The sequence below is a fragment of the Equus caballus genome, chromosome 30 (assembly GCF_041296265.1).
Source record: "Equus caballus isolate H_3958 breed thoroughbred chromosome 30, TB-T2T, whole genome shotgun sequence".
Lineage (NCBI taxonomy): Eukaryota > Metazoa > Chordata > Mammalia > Perissodactyla > Equidae > Equus > Equus caballus.
Genome location: NC_091713.1, coordinates 15,832,229 through 15,840,391, shown reverse-complemented (window position 1 = coordinate 15,840,391; position 8,163 = coordinate 15,832,229). Strand labels below are relative to the sequence as shown.

At 55.9% G+C, this 8,163-nt stretch overlaps 2 long non-coding RNA genes across 2 annotated transcripts; one reads left to right on the top strand and one right to left on the bottom strand.

The window, feature by feature from the left end:
• Nucleotides 1–638: 638 nt before the first annotated feature.
• LOC138921487 (uncharacterized) lies at nt 639–3,241 on the bottom strand. The gene is made up of 2 exons (XR_011434108.1): nt 2,660–3,241; nt 639–1,948 (listed from the first exon to the last, which is right to left on the bottom strand). It is a non-coding gene; the product is annotated as an uncharacterized lncRNA (long non-coding RNA).
• A 1,462-nt stretch (nt 3,242–4,703) lies between these two features.
• LOC111771303 (uncharacterized) lies at nt 4,704–7,903 on the top strand. The gene is made up of 2 exons (XR_002805064.2): nt 4,704–5,049; nt 6,694–7,903. It is a non-coding gene; the product is annotated as an uncharacterized lncRNA (long non-coding RNA).
• The last annotated feature ends 260 nt before the right edge of the window (nt 7,904–8,163 follow it).

The following is an 8,163-nucleotide window of genomic DNA, read 5'->3' as shown; positions in this document are numbered from 1 at the left end:
CCTCTCGTGCCTGTGGGACCTTCCTGGAGCCAGCAAAGGCTCTGCTCTGGCTGTCCACTCAAGGACATTGCTCCAGCCGCTCCCCTCCACTGGGTCATCCCCATCAGCAGGGACAGTGCTGCCATTTTTGTCAGCTCAGAAGAACCCTTTCTGTCTCACCTCCCTTTACAGCAGATCTCTGCTGGGACTTGTCCCTCCCTCCCCGCCCCCCCCCCGGACCCACTCCAATCACTGCCCCTCCAAAACTGCTCTTGCCAGCGTCACCAGCGACGTCCCAGTTGCAGGACCCAGTGTCCACGCTCTGTCCTCATTACCTGACCTTGCAGCAACATCTGGCCAGATGCTCACTCCCTCCTCCCAGCAACATCATCTTCCAAGGGCTTCTGGACACGACACCTGCCTGGTTTGCCTCCTATCTCCATCCTTCCCAGGCTTTCTGGAGCTTCCTCCCCATCTCATGGGCTTCTTTGTAATGGAATACCCCTGGGCTCAGTCAACCGGGGACCAGCTCTCCGCTAGCCACACTCTCTCCCGTGGATCGGCACTAACTATCCAACAGAAGTTTCATACGAACCACACGTGTAATTTAGAATTTTCTAGTAACTATTTTAAAGAACGCAAAAAAGAAACAGGTAAAATTAATTTTAATAACTTATTTTATTAACCCAATATAGCCAAAAGTTTCCTTTAACCATGTAATCAATATAAAATTATTAATGAGATATTATACTTTTTTGTACTAAATCTGCAAGATCCAGTGTCTATTTGACACAGCATATCTCAATGCGGACCCTAAATTTTCCCTGGAAATTCTTGGTCTGTATTTAGATTTCATAAACTCTACAGTGAAAAAGTAGATTTACATACCCAAGTTCTTCCAAATATACTTAAACTTTTTCCAATAACTCAATGCAATATCAGCTTTTAAAATATAAATGAATTTGGGGGCCAGCCTGGTGACGCAGCGGTTAAGTGCGCACGTTCCGCTTCAGCCGCCCAGGGTTCGCTGGTTCAGATCCCGGGTGTGGACATGGCACCGACTGGCAAAAGCCATGCCGTGGTAGGTGTCCCACATATAGAGTAGACGAAGATGGGTACGGATGTTAGCTCAGGGCCAGTCTTCCTCAGCAAAAAGAGGAGGATTGGCAACAGATGTTAGCTCAGGGCTGATCTTTTTCTTCTTCAAAAAAAAATATATATAAATGAATTAAAAATTTTGTTCTTCGGTTGCAGAATTTCCACTGGTTTTGATGCGGGGATGGCGAGCCGAAGAGTCGAAAGAAAGATTTCTTGGACTCTCAAGGTCTGGCAGTAGTGCTCTTTTATTTAGAGAATAGTACGGAATAGCATGGGGACAGGATCCATGGGCATTCAGAGCTCCTGCTGCTGCATGGGGACAGGACCCATGGGCAGTCAGAGCTCCTGCTGCTGCCCTGAGTTGAGGGTTAGGGCTAAATTTATAAGGCATGGGTACGTGACTTATTTTTACTGGAAAAAGAAAAGATGATGTAAAAAGTCATTAAATGATTTCAGTGCAGATGGGGTCTGGTTATTGTGCGGTCGTATAACTTTAGATACGAATCTGGTCATATAGATCGGCACGTAGGTGAGGATGCCCTGGGCTTCTCTCCCTGGGGCAGCCCTAATTCATACCATAAAAATCCACCGGGTCATATAGTTCGGCATGTAGTCCAGGTCACCTTGGGCTTCTCTACCTGGGGCAGCCTTAATCCACATCAGTTTCAAGTGTTCAGTAGGTACATGAGGCTGGGGGCTCCTGCATGGGCCGGCACACAGCTAATCTCAGAAAACGGTGGCTACCTCCCAGCAGGTCTGTGCTGATGACTTCCAGGCATTTATCTCCAGCCTGCAGTTTCCTCTGCGCTGCAGACCTGTGTAGCCAGTGTCTACTCAACTGCAGGGCCGGCTGAGGGCGCTTCCATCCAACCTGTCCAAAACCGGGCTCCTGTGAGGCCACCCCACCCACCAAACCAGCCAGGCCAGTTTCTCCCCCTTGGTTAATGGCAACTCTTCCTTCCTGTGGCTCAGGCCAAAACCTTCCTACTCTCCTCACTCCTTTCTCTCTCTCCTACCTCATATCTGGCCTGGCAATAAATCCTATCAGTCTTTTCTTCAAGATATTTTCAGAATCCCCCAGGTCTCCTCACCTCCACGGCCACCACCCTTGGCCACGCGCCCTCATCTCTCCTCCTACCGCAGGAGCCTTCGGACCGGTCTGGCAGCCTCTGGCCCTGCACCTGCAATCTTGTTCGCCATCCAAGTGCTACTTTCAAAAGAAGTCGGATGTGTCCTTCGTCTGCTCAGAACCCTGCGGGCTCCCGGCGTCACCCGGGAGAGAAGCCTTCAATGGCTCATAAGGCCCTCCAGCATCAGACCCCTTCCTCCCCAGCTTCTAGGCGCCGCCTCCCACTCTGCTCCTGCCACACCGCCCGCCTGGCCGTTCCTGGAACACAGGAGGCCAGCCAGCTATTTGCAGGCTGGCTCCCTCAGGCCTTTACTCAAAAATCACTGTTGCCTTCCCAGTGAGGCCTTCCCCATCCAAAACCCATCTCTCCTACACGCACATTTCACATCCTCTTTCCCGGCTTTTTTTTCCCTTAGCCCTTAAAGTATTTAACATAGTGTATATTTCACTTACGCTGTTCCGTCTCTCCCATCACAAGACCACTTCCAGGAGGACAGGGACGAGTGTGTGTGTGTGTGTGTGTGTGGTGTTCTATCCCCAGTGCCTAGAATAGTGCCTGGAACCTATTAGGCGCTCAATAAATATTTTAAATGAACGAAGGAATGACTTCCAGGCAGGGAGAAAAGTTGCAGCAAATCCAGGGGCAGCTGCCACCTTCACAAGCCTGCAGCTGGAGCGGGGGAGCCCAGGCCGCTGCACTGGGTGGGGGTGGGTCGGGGTGGGCACTGGAACCTCCCCGCCCTGGGACTTAGTCTGTAAGACGCGCGCGGGCGCTGGAACCGCAGCGTCCCGGGACAGCGGCTGGAGCGCGGGGCTTCGCGGGCTGTACCCTCCTCCTGCGAGGCTGGGGGGCAGGCAGCGGCGGATTGGATCCTCCGTCACCACGGCCTCCCGGCCCAGGGAGTCCCGGCAGATCCGAGCGTCGAAGAACTCGGAAAATGCACATCGCGCCTTTAAGCGCATGGAGGGGACGCGTTTTCAGGATCCTAAGAGACAAACGGCCCACCGGATGAACGCGGAGGGCGGGCCGGCTTTGTTCGGGGAGGAGGAGCTGCGGGCTCCGGAAGGGGCGCGTCACGTGGCCGCCAGTGCACCCCCCCCCCCGCATCCCCGCCCCCGCCCCCCGGGGCCCGCCGTCTGCGGCGAGGCGGCGAGGGCGTCCCAGGGCGCGCAGGTCGCCTCCACCTTCAGTCCTGCCTGCGGGCCCCCGGGGCCGGGCGCGCGGCCTCCAGGGCCCGGGCTGCTGGGAGCGGACGCGCGGGGGAAGCGGGCGCGTGCCGGTGCGCGTGCCCGGGCCGTGCTCACAAAGGAGGCCCTTCCCCTGGCGTCCCGCAGCCTGCTCGGGGAGCGCGCGTGTCCGCGGCCCCGGGCCCGGGAGGAGAGGGTCCGCCCGCGACCCCCACAGGGCTCCCCGCTCCCCGGCCGCTGGAGCTGCCCTTTATTTCTTTATTCTGGTGGGGGAAGGCGGGGTCATCTCTCTTGGAGACGACTATCTTTCCAGGAAGTTTGTGCCTATTAATATTTCAGTTCCTGGCAGCTGCTTTAAGTGCTGGGGGGGCGGGGGGACGGGGGGCAAGTTCAAGGCTGCCGGAGAGGGAGCTGCTGCGCACTGCCGGCTGTCGTCGGCCGGCCTGGGGCGGCGGGCCCAGGGGCAGCCCGGGCGCCTCCCGGACACGTCCCCTCCATGGGGGACAGGAGCTGCCATGACCCCCCTGGGGGACGCGCACGAGGCGGGCGGGTGCCCTCGGAGAGAGGCGGCCCCCGAGGCTGCGAGGAGATTGAGAGCGAGGGCGCAGCTCGCGCTTCTCGTAGCGGTGCCGGCGGAGGAGCAGAGAGGGCCACTCGGCCGCCGGAGGTCGGCGGTGGGTGGGTGCGGGTGGGGGGCGAATCCCGGTAGGAAGGCGCGTCCCCGCGAGCTCGGGCCCGCCTACCGCACTCGCGGGGGTCAGGCGAGGAGGAGGCCCGGAGCCGGGACGAGGTCGGGACGCTCACTCCGACCTTGGTGCGGCTACACAACGGGAGGGCGCTGCAGCAGCAACTTGACCTTTTAAAGCTCGTATACTCGTCCCAACCCCTTACAAGGTGATCGTTATCTCCAGTCTCCGGGAGCGGAAAACGGAGCTCGGAGAAGTTAACGTGCTCCAGGTCACAGTGCTGCTGCCCGACGGCGAGGTCCCCCATTTTGGACATACATCGTGCAAGAAAGGGTACCTTGGAGGCGAACGCGACAGTCTTCTTCCGACAGTATCGGCCAACAGAGTCGTCCCCTAAGGGAACCACAGGAGGAGTGGGCCTCTGGAGCGGCAGCGGCTCGAAGCTTGCCAGGTTTTTCCTAATCCCCGGCGTTCACCCGAGAAGTGCCTGCTCAGGCCTTCCAGCCAATCACACATCTGGAACACCAGTCATTTTGCCAAAGAGCATTTATTTTTAACACCCCTCAGGTGCATATGTAGATAAAGAGATTTGAAGTGGTTGACAACAGCTCACTCTGGAGTGTGGGCTCCTGACAAGGGTACTTCAGTTCGAACTAACTGTCCCCAGGGTAGAAATGGACGTCAGCACTCTCTCCTCCCGTTTCCCAGAGTCGGTGGTAGATGCTATGGCAAGCTTCCTGCTCAGGATTATCAGCCCCACGCTGCTCGGGCACTCTGTCCAGCTCTGCAGGAAGGTCACTGACTCCAGGGACAAGACTTGCAAACACTCGGGCAAAGGGAAAGTTTGCCTCATGAATCTTCTCACTCTGGTCTCCCGGTCCCCTCTCCCTTCCTCCCCAGCCACGAGTGTTTCTCCGGGGTGGCCAGTGGACCAGAGGGGAGGATGCGCCAGTTTTCGGGCATTTTCAGGTAGGATTTGCTGACTAGGAAGTCTTCCCTGACCCGGCTCCTAGGAAAAGTCCTCAAAGGAGAAAAAGCCCCCCATGGCGCCCCGGGAGAGCCAGCTGCGGCATCTGTGTGCGTAGGATGCCAGGCTCGGGACCCTGAGGGGAGGAATTCCGCCCTCTGCCGGCCCCGGTCAGCCCGGGGGGCATCACACGGGTTTAAGTCCTCAAGCACGGCTGCCTCGTGTGCCTTTCTCTCCCAACCCTGAGCCATCCCCAGAGCGCCCTGCCCTGGTCGCATTCCCGCCGCTGAGGTTTCCGTGAGAGGGGGTCCGCGAAACAAATGCCCTCTCCCCGGCTTGGGTGGGCCAGGCCCTGCCAGCTGCTTTCACTTTTGGCTGCAGAAAGCCTGCCAGGCTGCAGTGTGCAAGGGCCTGGAAGAATGGCTGGTAGCATCAGCTATTTTAATGCAGAGTTAGGCACACAATCCTTGCTAAAAATAAATACAAAGGAAAACCCCAAAGTAGCTAAGCCTATTTTAATACCTTTTATTTTTCTTGTTCCCGGTTCTTTTGTCTTCCCTTTGCCACTCTGGAGCTGCGTTTCACACAGGGCCCACCCTGAGTGTTGGCCAGGCTCCCACCTATGTCCTGGGGATGGACAGCCCAGTCCCGATCATTGGCAGGAACAGAGCCAAAGGGAATAGAGGGAAGGCAAGGAAGATCCCACAGCCCTTTCTCTGAGTGCAATTTATGTTAAACAGAATGACGGCACCACTTCTGAGACGCGATAACTGAAAAGGAGCTCAGGGGCCAGGAGCCCTCTTCCCCCGTCCCTCCCTCTTCCAGCTCTCCAGCCAGCCCCTCCGTGGGGAGAACGGATGTCTGCAACGCATCTGCCTGAGAAAGGGCTGGCAGATGAGGAGGACGCCTAGTCTGAGTGCCTGTGGGTTTCTGGGGGGCATCGCTGCTTCCCTTTTTGGAAAGGAAGCAAGGCTGTGGACACCTTTGGGGGTGTCTACTGTTTAATTAATTAAACAAGGAGGTCATTAGACTGAGGTGGCTCTACTGCCACGGAAGCCTACGTAAGCAAAACAGAATCTAAGCCTGTAAACGCTTCAAGGTTACGAAAGCACAAACAGCCAACTAGGCTTTAAGCTACAGCCAAGCAAATCATTGCCTTTCTTTGCTTCCGCACGCCCTCTCTGCAAGCCTTCCCACGGCTCCTGGAGGACGCTCCTGACCACTTCCTGTTTGGTGCTGTCCCATTCAAATTGATTTTTGCTCAAAGAAACTCAAAACGTGTAATATGCCTCAGTTTATTTTCTACGGCTCCCTAGACTGGCATCAGTGACCCCTCTTTTCTCTAGGAACTGACCCGCAGCCCTATGGGGTAAGGAGGTAGTTTCTACCTGCTATGTTATTACAAATCTTCTCCGTCCATCCCCCGTGCCTCCCCCACAGTTGACAGGGTCAGGGGTGGACGCCTGGCCCATCGGAGTCTCTTCCCTGGAAATTGGAGCAGAGAGGAAGGGAGGGAAGAAGAGAGAGACAAAGCCCCACACCCGGGACCCTTCAGTGACTTTCTATTGACTCTTTTTTCCAGAATACAGGTCACACTTTCCTGTTTCTTTGCATGTCTTGTAATTTTTTTTTTTTTTTTTTTGCAGGGAAAGATTCGCCCTGAGCTAACATCTGTTGCCAATCTTCCTCTTTTTTTCCCCCTCCCCAGAGCCCCGGTGCATGGTTGTCTATCCTAGTGGTCGGTCCTTCTAGTTCTTCTGTGTGAGCCACCACCACAGCATGGCGACTGACAGACGGGTGGTGTGGTTCGGCACCCGGGAACCGAACCCGGGCTGCTGAAGCTTTGACGGCACCGAACTTTAAGCCCTAGGCCATCAGGGGTGGCTCTCGTAATTTTTTTCATTGACAAATGGACATTTTAGATGATATATTTTAGCAGCTCTGGATTCCATCCCTCCCTCTGCCATCATTATTGCTGGATTTGGTTTATTGTTGGCTCGCTCAGATAAGTGTCATTTTCTGGAGTCTGTCTCCCCACAGCTGCTGCTCTCTCTGCTTGGTTTTTTCTTCTTGTTTTGGCTGCTTTGGTGGGGTGATAGTTAGGCCTTCCAGGTGTGAAAGGGCATTTTTTTGGGGGGGGGGGGCAGTGTATCTCTAAGGGGGAGGTGAGGGCCCTGGAAGAAGCCTAACAAATTCTCCCGACTGACAGCTGGCTGCAGGACGTGTGAGGACTCCTAGCCCCTTCCAGAGCAGGCTTTCAGGATGGGTGAGGCCAGGAAAGGAGGGCTCACCGGCCAAGGGCAGAGCCAGGACAGCAAGGGGCCTCCTCACTTGGGTGGGCTGAGGGAGCTCTTTCCCTCCTGGTAGATTATCTGTCCCTGTCCCAGACAGGAGTGCTCAGTGGCCCTCCACGTTCAGTCAGTCAATTACCAATGACAGGGGCAGCAGGCCCTGGAACAGCACCGGACAACAGTGGGGAGACTGATGAGAAAGTGCAGAGGGCTGCAGCAGCCCCAGGCGGGTGAAGGGAGAGAGGAGAGACCAAGGGGCTTCAGGGAGGAGGGTCTGGGCTATCCCCACAGCCCCCAGAGCCTCAGGCTGTCTTTCTGCTGTAGCCAGAGAAAGTTGCAGTGGGACCTCTACAGCCTGATGGCCAAGACTCACAGCGGAGGTCTCTGGGCAAGGCACTCTTTGTCCCACTTTATAGATAAGGAAACTGAGTCTCAGAGAGGTTGAGTGACTTGTTCCAGGTCACGCAGCTGGTAAGTGGTGAAGTCAGAATTCACCCCAGTATTAGGATATAAGAAGCACTCTCCATGAATCCTATAAAAAAGTCTTTATGTCCCCACCCCCACCTCTACTGGAGAGCCTGATTCAAAATAAGTGTCAGGAACTGCGGGTAGCACAAATAAATAAAGAATAAATAGAAAACGATGAATGAAACCTGCTGTAGGAGGTGCCTTCTGCACGGTGGCTGCCCAGAGGACTGAGCCGTCTCTCCTGAATAGGCTCTGAGCCCTCCCAAGTTGCATGGGTCCAGGGTGGTCCGGGTGGGGGGGGGGGGGGGTAGGCGGGTAGGCGTTGGGCTGTGACAAGGCAGCTGGTGGTTCCCACTT